This window comes from Zonotrichia albicollis, chromosome 1, assembly GCF_047830755.1.
Source record: "Zonotrichia albicollis isolate bZonAlb1 chromosome 1, bZonAlb1.hap1, whole genome shotgun sequence".
NCBI classification, from domain to species: Eukaryota; Metazoa; Chordata; class Aves; order Passeriformes; family Passerellidae; genus Zonotrichia; species Zonotrichia albicollis.
This window is the reverse complement of record NC_133819.1, coordinates 145890056-145902544: the sequence shown is the minus strand read 5'-3', so window position 1 is coordinate 145902544 and position 12489 is coordinate 145890056. Positions and strand designations below refer to the sequence as shown.

The 12489-nt window shown below is 40.1% G+C and overlaps 2 long non-coding RNA genes across 3 annotated transcripts in view; both read left to right on the top strand.

Moving 5' to 3' along the window:
- Positions 1 to 3438, top strand: part of LOC113458565 (uncharacterized) — a 59725-nt gene extending 56287 nt beyond the window's left edge. For both annotated transcript variants that reach the window (XR_003378927.2, XR_003378928.2), the window contains one exon: positions 1230 to 3438. This is a non-coding gene — a long non-coding RNA (uncharacterized LOC113458565). The remainder of the gene's footprint in view (positions 1 to 1229) is intronic.
- An 846-nt stretch (positions 3439 to 4284) lies between these two features.
- LOC113458562 (uncharacterized) lies at positions 4285 to 11474 on the top strand. The gene is made up of 4 exons (XR_003378916.2): positions 4285 to 4969; positions 8626 to 8781; positions 10075 to 10121; positions 10223 to 11474. It is a non-coding gene; the product is annotated as an uncharacterized LOC113458562 (long non-coding RNA).
- Positions 11475 to 12489: the final 1015 nt, after the last annotated feature.

The following is a 12489-nucleotide window of genomic DNA, read 5'->3' as shown; positions in this document are numbered from 1 at the left end:
AATTTATGGACATCTACTGCCCTATTTCATTACTGAGACAAAGGTGCTAGGAATTCCAATAGCTCATTGGTGGGACCAAAGTCTGTGTTGAGCAAAGGTTGTGAACATTTCCATGTGAAGGTTTCAGATGTGACAGCTCATTTGTTTTCTTCTCTTATTTCCACCACAAAAAATAATAGATTCAAATCAAAATCAGGATGCAAATATTTGCTTATACCTCACACTCCTTCTCTTGCCTGATTGAGATTCATTATATTATTGCTTTTACCTGTTAATTTTCTCAGTCATGTGTAAGGCAGAAAAACAGCAGTTTTGCCCATAAGATGCCACAATCAAATCAGTTCAGCCCTGTCTGTATGCAAAGAAGAATATTGCAATGTCAAGCATAAAGTGTGGTTAATTATTTAAGCTGTAAGTAACGAAGAAATATTTTAAGCACAGAGAGTAAATCTACCACAAGACATTTCCTACCAGATTGAGTCAGCTTTATAGTAGATTAAACTGTAGCCTCAAACTACATGATAATTCCACTTTAATGTTCCAGTTTGTCAAATTTTAATACTAAATGAGTGTGAAATTTTAGCCAGAGGTAAAGCAAAGTTTTAAGACTGGGAAGATGCTGCTGGCTAAGGGGAAAAAAGAAAGTTCATGGAAACTAAAATAGGTTCTGATTTTACTGGGTTTACTGTATTGAACATGTGAAGAAACAACAACAACAAAAAAAAGACTAATGATAACCAAGGAATTAATAACTCATAATAGTTAAATCATAAAATAATAAATCAGTTATTTTGCCCTATTTCAGGTAAGGAGAAGAGAAGTTCACAATGATGAATTGAGTATGTGCTATACCCAAAACTTCTAACTTAAGGGTTCAGTGCTGTAGGATGATATTTTGGCCACATTGAAGCCACAGTAAAACTCCCATCTGCAGCTTTTATATCACACTGCAATATTATCTCCCCTCCCCAGAATAACCTATGACTTTGACCTCCCACCAGTCCAGTGTGTTTTATGATAGGCATTTATTATCTGGACAGATTAATCTACATTTTTTCTGGTCAAAGTCTTCAAGATGTTCTGGTATGTCAGTAAGTCCTGACCTTGCTCTGTTGTTGACCTGTACAGACTGTGCTCTGTGCCTTGACATCAAGGAGTGGGCACTCACAGAGGTCTACCAGGATTTTATGGTGCTGGTGCTTCCCAAACACAGCATTAAATATTTTCAGGTGTCTGCATCAGGAAGAGCAATGCCAGCAAGCCAACAGAGGTGATCCTGCCCCTCTACTCAGCCCTGGTGAGTGAGACTGGGATCCTCAGTGCAAGAGAGACAAGAAGCCACTGGAGAGGGTCTGAAAAAGTGATTAAAGGATTGGAGCATCTCTCTTATGGGAAGAGACTGCAGGATCTGGGCTATTCAGTCTGGAGAAGAGAAGACTGAGAGGAGATCTCATCAATGCATACAAATTTCTCCAAGGCAGGTGTGACAGTGGTCACAGGGGTTCTTGGATGAGGGAAGAGACAAAAATGTTGACTCCATGTTCACGAAAGCTTGATTTATTTATGATATATATATATTACATTATAACTGTACTAAAAAAAAAATAGAAGGGAAAGGTTCATCTCAGACGGCTAGCTAAGAATAGAATAGAAAAGAATGATAACAAAAGGCAGCTCTCTCAGACTCTGTCCAAGAGAGCTTGGCCTTGATTGGCTGTTAATTATAAACATCCAAGATGGGGCAATCAAAAATCTACCTGATGCATTCCACAGCAGCAGATAACCATTTTTTACATTTTGTTTCTGAGGCCTCAGCTTCTTAGAAGAGAAAAAAATCCTAAGAAAAGATTTTCACAAAAGATGTCTGCGACAGCAGGTGCCAAGAGGATGGAGCCTGACTCTTTTCAGTGGTGCCCAGGGACGGGACAAGGACCAATGGTCTTAAGCTAGAACAGAAATTTCACTTCAACATGAGGAAAAAGTTCCTTACATCGACCAAAGATGGCAGACCACTGGGACAGGTCGCTCACAGAGGTCATGGAGTCTCCCTCTCTGGGACATTCAAAACCCACCTGGATGCATTCCTGTGGGAATAACCTGCTCTAGGTGACCCTGCCTTGGCAGGGATGTCCCACCGGGTGATCTCTAAAGGTCCCCTGCAACCCTAACAATTCTGTGATTCAAGGTCTGTGACTCTGCACCACCAGCACATTATGGCAGTGGGTATTAACAGCATCTGTATGTCAATAGGGCATTTAGAAATAGTGTGGGGTGATCAATCTGAGATAAAAAAGGAAATATTTGCCCACTAAAGTATGAAATTTGTGATTTGTGAGTCCAAAAATTGAAACTTATGTACTGCAGAGTCCCTTCCTAATACTGAGAGACATTAACTATTGCCTACTTCATGCTCTCTGCTTATGGATGGGAATAAGGTATCCCCCTTATTTGAGTTTTTTATTGTTAATTTTTGAAACCATTGGTCACAAATATGTGCTGAATGCTTTCAAAATATATTGGGGTTGAAAGCTTTGAAGTTTTCAGTTTTGGCACAACACAAGAAAGCTGGCTATAACAAAAGCCCTCTTGCTCATGGGTTTCCATCTTGTTTGGGGCCTAGATGAAGTCATGGAGGAGAGCAAATTCCTGAGACTTCAGCGCAGTGCCCTCCATGCACTGCAGATAGATCTCACCAGGACACCCCAGGCCACATTCCTGTGCTTTATTCCTGGTGCCTGGCAGGCACTGGGTTGTGGATGGAAGTGAACACAGCATGAGTCATCTTGGAGGAGAGGGAAGTGCTGTGCTGTGAGTGGGAGGAAGCTTTTGGATGAGCTGGCAGAAGCTGTGCCTGCCACAGGACACAAAGATCTGCCACTACCCCTGAACTCCATCTCTCCAGTGGCCGGATGCAATCCTGACTTCACTCGCCTGGTGACTGTGTCACATCCCCCTGGTAAATGTGTCCTGATGGTTTTCTCTGAGCCTGTCAGCTCCTGACAGTGACTTTGCTACTGAGCAGGTCAGGGCCAGTAAATGGTGATTTGGGGATGCAGCTAAAGTCTTTTGGCCAGGTAAGGACACTGGGAATGCCTGAGGTGGATGTGGATTGAGATTCACTGCGTGGACTTCAGGTCTTCAGCTCTGTTTCAGGGTGGGCTGTACCCAGGGTATTTTTGAATCCTAGAATCATATAATGGTTTAGGTTGGATGGGAGTTCAAAGACCATCTAATCCAGCCTTAGCTCCATGTGCAGGGACGCCTTTCATGGAAGGTGGAGGACAGGGAAAGGACAGACAATCTCTGGAGATGTCTATCAGAAGTGTTTCCTTGGCAGGTGCAGAAGCAGATCTGCATCGTGTGATAACAAAATTTCCTGATATATTAGGTGAGAGCTTGCAACACAGCATGATGGGGAAAAGAATCCCTTTAAATTATGATAGCTGCAAAAAAAATTCCTAGCTGCAAATCTGTCCAGTGACAACATGTCCTTCACATATCTTTTTATGGGGAAGTGCCTCTTCAACATTTACATGTCCCTTCTGATAATGAAGAGGGGCAATGGAACTGTCATTAAAGCATCTTGGCTCAGTGGCTGGGGCACAAGGTGAGGGTTTGGGCCTGCACCTGATCCCTTGCTCTGTCACATGTTTTCTTCCTTTGTCTGCATCTTCTCATCCCAATGGGATCTGCAGCTTCTTCCTCAGACATGATGAAGCAGGAGCCATGGAAGCACCAAAAATAAGCAATTCCCCCAGTTCAGGCTCTTCACTTTAGAAAAGCTGCTTTCATCCCTTGTGGCAGTTTGTCAGAATTAGAATCAAGTGACCTTAAATGTGTTTATCATTTTATTATGCAATTAACAGCATTGCAATGTCCTGTGATTTCTTTTTGTGACTTAAGCCTCGAAAGTGAATTGCAGAGCTATCCTAGAAATAGACACAATAGGGACTTGAGAATAGTAATAATTACAAACCTCCTGAGTTTTCCAGTGTCCCAAGTTAATATTTTAATTAGCTATTGGTACTTAATTCACTCCCAGAGGCAGTTCATTTAAACCATTGCAAAATCATTTTTAAAGTTATTTCGGTTTTTGAATCAGAATATTAAATCAATGCTTAAAATATCTAGAAAGTTCATGCTTTTCATTCACATTTACACAATGAGTTTCAGAGGAAAAAGGAAAAGAAAGATGATTTTCATTCTATCCACATTTTTTCAGTGCATCACCAAATAAATCCCATGCTTAACAGCCCCACCTCCTGGTGAAAAAGCAATGAGAAAAACATTTTACTGGCAGTGTTCTCTGATGTAGCTTACATAATGGAAATGCTTTCGTTTTTTGTTTTGCATGACAGCTCTAGAGCATGTTTAGAGCTTTTTTCTTTTTTTAAGATATATTCTGTCTTTTTTTCTCTCACATCACAGGGATATTATACTCTAATTACTGCTTTTCTCCTTAATATCTCCTTTAAAATAGATGAAAAATACACTCTCTGACTTTTATGCCCCTCCACAGACAAATCCAAAGCTAGAAATCAGGAAAAACCCAATAGGATCCAGGAACTTCTGAAGCTGTTCTTGAGTACAATGTCTTCAGGAGATAAAGCATGAGACGATGAGGAATCCCAACATGGTGTAAATCTTGGAGAATAAATCATTTTATGTCAGGAAACCATTATCCAGTAGCATGGATGAGCCTGCACCTGCCCTGAGGAAGGATTCTTCCTGTGTGATTCTTTCCTGTGCCAAAATCTAGGTTCCCACTTAATATTTTTTTCACAGTAATCTCCTAATAGTTTATTCTAAAACCTTTTATCCTCTTTCACTGATTCCTTGCCTCCAGAAGTGGACTTATAAAATTTCTATGAACCCAAAACAGTTAATAACAAGAAGAGGACTGCCAGCATTTGGGAGATGAAAACAGCCCACATTCAGCACTTGGAAGCATCATGAGGACAATGAAAAGGTCAGTGACTTCATTGCTAAACAGAGCATGCAAGGAAGGAGTGCAGCATGTGAGTGGAGAGGGGCTGGATGTTTCACCATGGGAAAACTTCAGTATAAATCATAAGCAAGTTCAATTAAGATCTGCCACTTTGACTTTTCTGATTCAGTCTCTGCTTCAACCTCTGCATCATCTTTAGGCTTGCCAGCGCCTCTCTCCTCCAGCTACCTGTGAGCCCAGCTCTTCCCCAGTGTCAGGATTCACAGAACTGAGGCTGGCCCTGCAGCACTTTGCAGAGTGGAGACTGTGCTTTGCCTGTGTGCTGCCTTCTGAGCAGGGCTCCTCAGGGCTCCTCTATATAATCATGGAGCACAGAAAATAGAATACTCCTGGCCCTGCACAGGACACCCCAACAGTCCCACCATGTGCCTGGGAGCACTGTCCAAGTGTTTCTTGAACTTTGTCAGGCTTGGGGCTGTGACCACTTCCCTGGGGAGCCTGTTCCAATGCCCAAACACCACCTGGATAATGAACCTTTCTCTAATACCCAACCTAAACTTCCCCTGGCTCCACTTCAGGCCACTCCCTAGGGTCCTGTCAGTTTTCACCAGAGAGGAGTGCCTGCCCCTCCTCTTCCCCTTATCAGGAAGGTGTAACTGCAAGGAGGCATCCCCTCAGTCTCCTCTTCTCCAGGCTGAACAGACTAAGTGACCTCAGCCACTCCTCATATGGCTTCTCCTCGTGGCACTTTATTGCCCTCCTTTAGATGTTCTATCATAGCTTTATATCATTTTTATATTGCGGTGCCCAAAACTGCCCTCCAGGACTCAAGGTGACGCCACCTGATTGCAGCAGAGCAGGAAGGACAATCCCCTCTCTTGCCCAGCTGGCCATGCTGTCCCTGATGCCCCCCAGGACAGGGATGTCCCTCCTGGCTGCCAGGACACTGCTGGCTCATGTTTAACTTGCCCTCAACCAGGACCCTCTCTGTGGCATTGCCCTCCAGCATCTCATTCCCCAGTCTGTCCACACATCCAGGTTCCCTGCCCCAGGTGCAGAATCCAGCAGTTGTTTATGCCTCTGCTAATATTTCCAGTAATTTACCTTTAAGTGCTAATCAAGATCAAGCCTGAAGTTCCAACACAACACATTAGCATGTGAGGAAAACGTTCTCTACTCATATCTGAAAGGGGCAAACCAGACCTGGCCACAGCATTTGGCTCCACATAATCACTATTCCATTTGCAGGCTTAACAAAATGCTGCATTACATTTCAGGCACTTTTGACTGCTCTTGGGGTGGTAATAAAAAAATCAGTTGTAGGGGTTTGTTTTAAGGAAAAGTGTAAGAGATGTAAAAGGAATCCATGCCAGGAGTTAAGAGGAAATACACATGGTTGAGAGGCACAGGAATGTCATGGGGTCACAGCTTCAAAGGCTCAAGTCCCATCTAGCCACGTCCTTTCTGTTGCTCAGATCTCCCATCACAGGTTGCTTCAGGCTGCCTCGAGGATCCTCCTTGCTTTGTTCACCTCCTTTTCAAAGTATCAGCAGCCCTTTCTGGTTTGCAGTTTGTTCTGGTTTAAAAAGTAAATTAAGTCACTGGGGAAGAAGAGGGAAGGGGTGGAGGATACCTGTGCACATGCCCTGAGATTGAATTGAACCTTTTATCTTGTTTAAAGTGTTGCCTACAGAAATAAATAAGATATATAATAAATGAGAATGTTATCGGTATGTGGACTTCAGTTCTGCCAGCTCCCAAATACACAAGCACACAAAGTATTTTGGTGCTTAAATAAATTGCCAAAATGGGCTAATTTGATTCACCTCTCATAGAAGAAAACTCTGAGAGTACCCCACCTTATCTACTTTACCTACAACCTTTACCCTCAGTGCAAGAGCCAAAATGAGGTTCATTGATCCAATTCAGTCCATACTGGTGGAGAATGAAAACCATTGAGGACTTAAATAACTGCTAAAGTTGACTTTCCTCTCAGTGACCACAACACAAACCACTTTCACATCAGATACTGGACTCTGGAAGTGTCACCAAAATTATTTAGGAAAAGAGACTGAAAATGAAGGAATTATCCCTTCATCTCTTGCTGGACTGTTCAGGAGGATTGTAGCATTCCTTCCATGCCGCACTAAGCCATATGAATAATAGAGGAGTTTATTTTTCAGGATGTCAGGGAAAAACCTAAATTACCATTAAACCACTCTGTACATGCCTGGAGCTGGTACAGCGGTAATAGTGGAAGGACTCAAGAATTTAAGAAATTAATCTGAAGGTTGTATATAATATATCTGAAGCAAAAAAGAAATTCTGACAAAAAATGTAACTATCAGTATGCCTGGTGATGTAAAGCATCTGAAATACAAGTGGGAGAATAATTTATAACCAATAAACTAAGAAACATATATGTGTTTTTCTCAATAGAGTGTGTATGATCTTGCAAAGTGATTAATAAATTGTTCATGAGCAGCTCACTGCAGTATTGGACCTGTGAGCTGTGTTAGATTACTACATGAAAAGCATTGGGACTGCTATGTGGACCCAACCAAAGTAAAAATTTAATCAAAGGAATTGCTTTGTGAGTGAATTTTGTTGCGAATAAACAATTCATGCATTTAATTATTAAACACTAAATACCTTTTAATAGTTGCTTCCTAATATTAATTTCTTTGGGCTTACTATTCCATTCACAAATATTTTTTTGTCATGTGTTTAAGTTGAATATTGATTTACTGCAATTTTTCACAGAGAAAACACTATTAATAAATTAGTTATTATCAATAATTAATATATATAAATAATACATAAATGTTAATAAATTAATAATACAGCCAGTAGGAAATAATTGAAAGCAAATACAAAGTTGATTCATTCAAAGTGGAGAAAATATTAAGAAGGATTAGGAGACCAGTGCTGCCAGTAGTGGTTTCAATGTCTTTGAGGAAGCCCTGTCACTTTGGGATTTCTTTATTTCCACTTTTGATTCTTCATTGACTTTGATTTGTATTAATGATCAATTTTTGTCAGTTGTCATTCACTTCTAGCCTTGAAATGTTACAGGAGATCTTTTAGAAGATTACCAAAACTCAACCTTTCCCTGTAAATCTAATGAGAAAAGAGTGATGCTGGTAGAAAACCTGTCAGCTTTCATCACAGTAACAGACAGGTTTTGCTATGAAGTCCCAGGGATGCAAGAACAGGAATTCTTACAAGAGTTGTGTTCTACTGACTTTCTTCTCAGCATTTTTTTAATTTTTAAGGTTCTGTAACCATCCCTTCAGAGTTTCACACTGATTTAGCAACAGGTTAAATTAAGCAACTCTTTGACGACTATGAGGAATCTGGATATGATAGGTAAAAATTTCACCCCCCTTTCCGACTTGTGCAGGTCTGTTTCCTTGGGTTTGAGGAAGAAGCAATTTAAATAAAGTTTAGATAAAGCAATCTTCAAACAGCTGTGTATCAGATAAAGTAATCTTTCTTCAATCTGCTCAGAACAAATAACTTTGAAGTTGTGAGCAATGGCTGTGCCACTGTAATATTGGTTTTCTCACTGGCTGGGACAGAAAGAATCTTTTCATTCTGGATTTTCATAAGCATTTTCCATCATGTTACCCCACAATAGTTCAGCTGATTAACTAAAATTTTTGCTTGTTTTTCAGCACCGAAAAGAAGAATCTTTCTAAATATGACCCTCCTCCAGAAACAAAAAATACGCAGTCTGGTTTAGACTGAGCAGACAGATGACAAGAGCAGCATATTTAGAGAGAAAAGAAGCCTTGGGAAACACTGTTTGCAGTCCCACTTCCAGTACACATGTAAGGAGCTCTGTTATTCAAGCAAAACAAGTTGTTTCAGGTTCTGAAGTCAACCAAGAACTTCTGAAAGTTGAACTGTGAAGTTTGCATTACCAAATCAGTGTAGCAGAATGGAGAGTATCTTTTGAATGACTCAACCAAGAGAAAAAAAAAAATCTTTAAATCTTCTCTAATTTAATTTCAATTTAATTTAAAAAGGTTCAGGTGGAAAATAAACAAAGAGAATTTTTCAAATGCTGTTAGAGATGTATCAAAGGTGTTCCTAAATGGAAAACCATGTCAGTCTCAGGAGATTCCTCAGATGAAAATAGTTCCAGGCGGCAAGATTCTTAACTAATAGTCTTATGCTTTTGTGGTCTGAAAGAGGGAGATAACAGTAGGAGGTAAAAGCAATTAACTGTTGATACAGAAAGATGAAGAAGACCTGTGAATGTGCAGTCATGGCCTCTGACAGCTCTCTTCTGCACCCTGGTACATTTTAAAAGCTCTAGGATTTTTTCCTTTCAGTATTATATTTGCTTTAAAGGAATGAGTAGTGTGGTATGGCTTGTAGGCTGATGAGTGAACACATGAAATCACTCCGGCTGTTCCATGCAAAGCATCTGTTTCCTCTTTGCCTGTGGTTGCTGTGGGTGATCCTCACTGCTGGGGGTGTCCATGCAGTGATCCTCATTCCTGCTGTGGTGTCCAGGCTGTGGGATCCTCACTGCTGTGGTGTCCAGGCTGTGATCCTCACTGCTGTGGTGTCCAGCCTCCTGCCCCAGTCCAGGCTGTGACCAGCAGTGAGGGGTCCCATCAGTCCAGCACCAATGATCTGGGGGACAATTTCACTACAGTTAAAAGGATTACCCAGATTGTGGTTTTCTCTTGATGCCTGTGTCCTTTAAAGTTTGATTATCACCCTCTGTCCTTAAAGCTTGCTCCAGTTAATTTCAAAAATTTCTTCCTCTTTCGCTCAGCTCAGAAGGAACTTTCCTTCCACGTAGTCCATCAGAGAAAGTTGTGCTCCATGACTTGCACACAGTGTTGGGAGCCAGCTGCTGCTTTGCCAGCTTTCCTACTTCTTGCTTTTCTTTTTGATTCATTATTCATGCATAGAAAGAAGTATCTAATCTAATCAAAATATTTAGACTCTACCTGTGCTTTTTACTGCCTCTTTTTTCCCTTTCCAACTTTTCAGAAAAGCTATTGCTGTTTTATAACAAATCTCTCACTGTGACAGTCAAAAATTAGAGAAGGCAACACATGTTTCTATTCTAGAGGGAATTATCTTCTGTGCTTTTTCCTTTCTAGGAAATTATTCTCTATTCTTCTCTAAAAAGAGAGGACTAACCATGAAGGTAGGTGCTAAACAAGAAATAATCATGCACACAAGTATTTCAGATGAGAATGTTGGATGCTTTCCACTGAAATTTTTCTCACCTGTTATTCTTTCTTTCAGACTCCCTGTGCATATGTGCTTACTGCAGGCATTCCTTTATTCAGAAGAAATCCACAAAGTTTATAAGGAAAAAATTGAATATGAATAAATGCCCCAAAATAATTGCTTTCAAGCCTCACTTAAACATTTGCATGGGTGAATTAAACTTAAATAGACTTTCTGCATGATGAAAAGAAAGGGCATGATATCTTCTACTATGCAGCAGAATGCATTCTCTCAAAAACAGAAAACAATTTCTTTTTGAAATATCAGAGCCTCTCCACAAGCCCTTGCATTCCTTTAGACACAAACACCTCTCTCGAAAAGATATTATTATTTTTTTTTTAATTTTTTTATGCTGTCCGAAATCAACACATCTTGAATTTTAAGGATTCTAATGTTGGTGTGATCATTGTGGCTCAAATAAAACATGAATTATTTTAATCAGCCCTCCAATCTTCTGCTGACATCATGCTCAAATATGATACAGAGCTTAGAAAAGAAGTAGACAGATGAGCAAGTTGGATTCAGGTAGAGATTTCTTTGGTACTGCTGGAGATGAGAGCAGTGTCCCCCATGACAAGGACTTAGTCTAGATGTGGGTGTACTGGTATTACCATCAGTAATTAGCCACTTCTGAGTCTTTCAAGTACCCTGCAACACCTGAAAGCTGTAACACAAATTTACCTGCGATATTTATTCTGAAGTGCTAGTTGTTCCCCACTTGTGCCTTGGCCATGGTCTGATTGATTTAGCAACAAAAAGCATCCTGTGTTTCACTCACAGAGAAAGTGAACAATATTTCCAGGCAGAGTTAAGTAGATATTCCTAATTCAGTTGTCCTGATCTGGGAAATGAAAACTTTTCTTTAGGTAGAGACTATTTTTCTTTACAGCTCCTTTGCAATGTCATGGCCATTCACCCACCAAGCTCTGCAGAGGTCAAGGACTGGTGGCACACTCTCCATGAGGATGGAGGTGCCTCTCTGACATTGACACAGTCAAGTCTGTCATTGCTCATTCACCTCCTGCACCCTACAGCAGCTCTCCAGGGTCACACAGGAGGTGTGGAAGAAACCCAAGGATTAAATGAAAAGCTGGGTTTTAGCTCTGTTTCAAGCTTCAAACCAGAAAACAAACATTTCCCTTCTTGACCTATTTTAAAAGTGCAAGTCAACAGCTGAAGTTCTTTCACATATACACAACAGGAAACAGGAATTGGAAATTAAGATTAGCATTCCTACTGCTTTCATTTTTTTCCTTTCTTTGTCTTCTAGATAAAAAAAAAAAACAACAAAAAAAAACAAGTACTGCTTTATAATAACAAAAAAATATTTGCTGTGAGTTGAAAACTTCGGAGGAAATAAAAGACAATCCTAATAAACAGTATTAAACGTTACCAGACATGCTTCCAAGGAGATTGTTAGCCAGATTATGAAATTCTGGACAAGTTGTCCTATACACAATGGCAAGCAACTTTTGAGCCATTAATGTTTTCATCTTCAGTCAGCTAAACCTCATAAAAGCATCCTATAGCTTTAGTGGAATGAATGTAAGAAAAAAAAGGTCTCCAGTATGAAACAAGGATAGAAACCTGACAATGATAAGAGATTTTGAAATAATGGAGCACATTCACTGGAAAGTATTTATTGATTGTGCTGTTTGTTCATCTGGAGTGCATATAACTTAGACAAGGCTGGCAGAAAGATGCATCTACAGGTGGAAAATAGGCTAAATTATTAATCTGTCAGCCCTTTTTCATATCAGCTCTCTGTGTAATGTTGCTAACTTCCATATCATCATGGCAATGTCATTATAACCCACCTTCCAAAGGATATTACATAACCAAGGTTAATTATTGGCACCATACTGCCAAATTCAAACTGGTGAGGCTAGGAGGTCTTACAGGCAGAATTATTCAGCTCTTGGTGCTCTATGTCCAGTTTATGTCAGTGACAAGTAACTTCTGTCATAAAGCAAAACACAAAAGATTTGGAGCTGCATGCTGAGAGGAAACAGGACTGCTCTCCTCTTTTATTTCTCTATTTATTTTGTCTCTCCTGAAATCAAAGAGCCCTAGAGAAACATTCAAGGTTTACCATAAATCTACAGAAGCAAAGTTCGTCGATGCAGAAAATAATTTGTATTTGTGAATGTACTTGTGTGAGCCTATCCTCTGCAAAGCTTATTGCAAACTCGTTTACATCTGAATTGTTAACTATTCCATTATTCAATTGTACTATTTAAATATGTGGGTTGATCTGTGCTAGAAAATCTTTGAAATTTGTT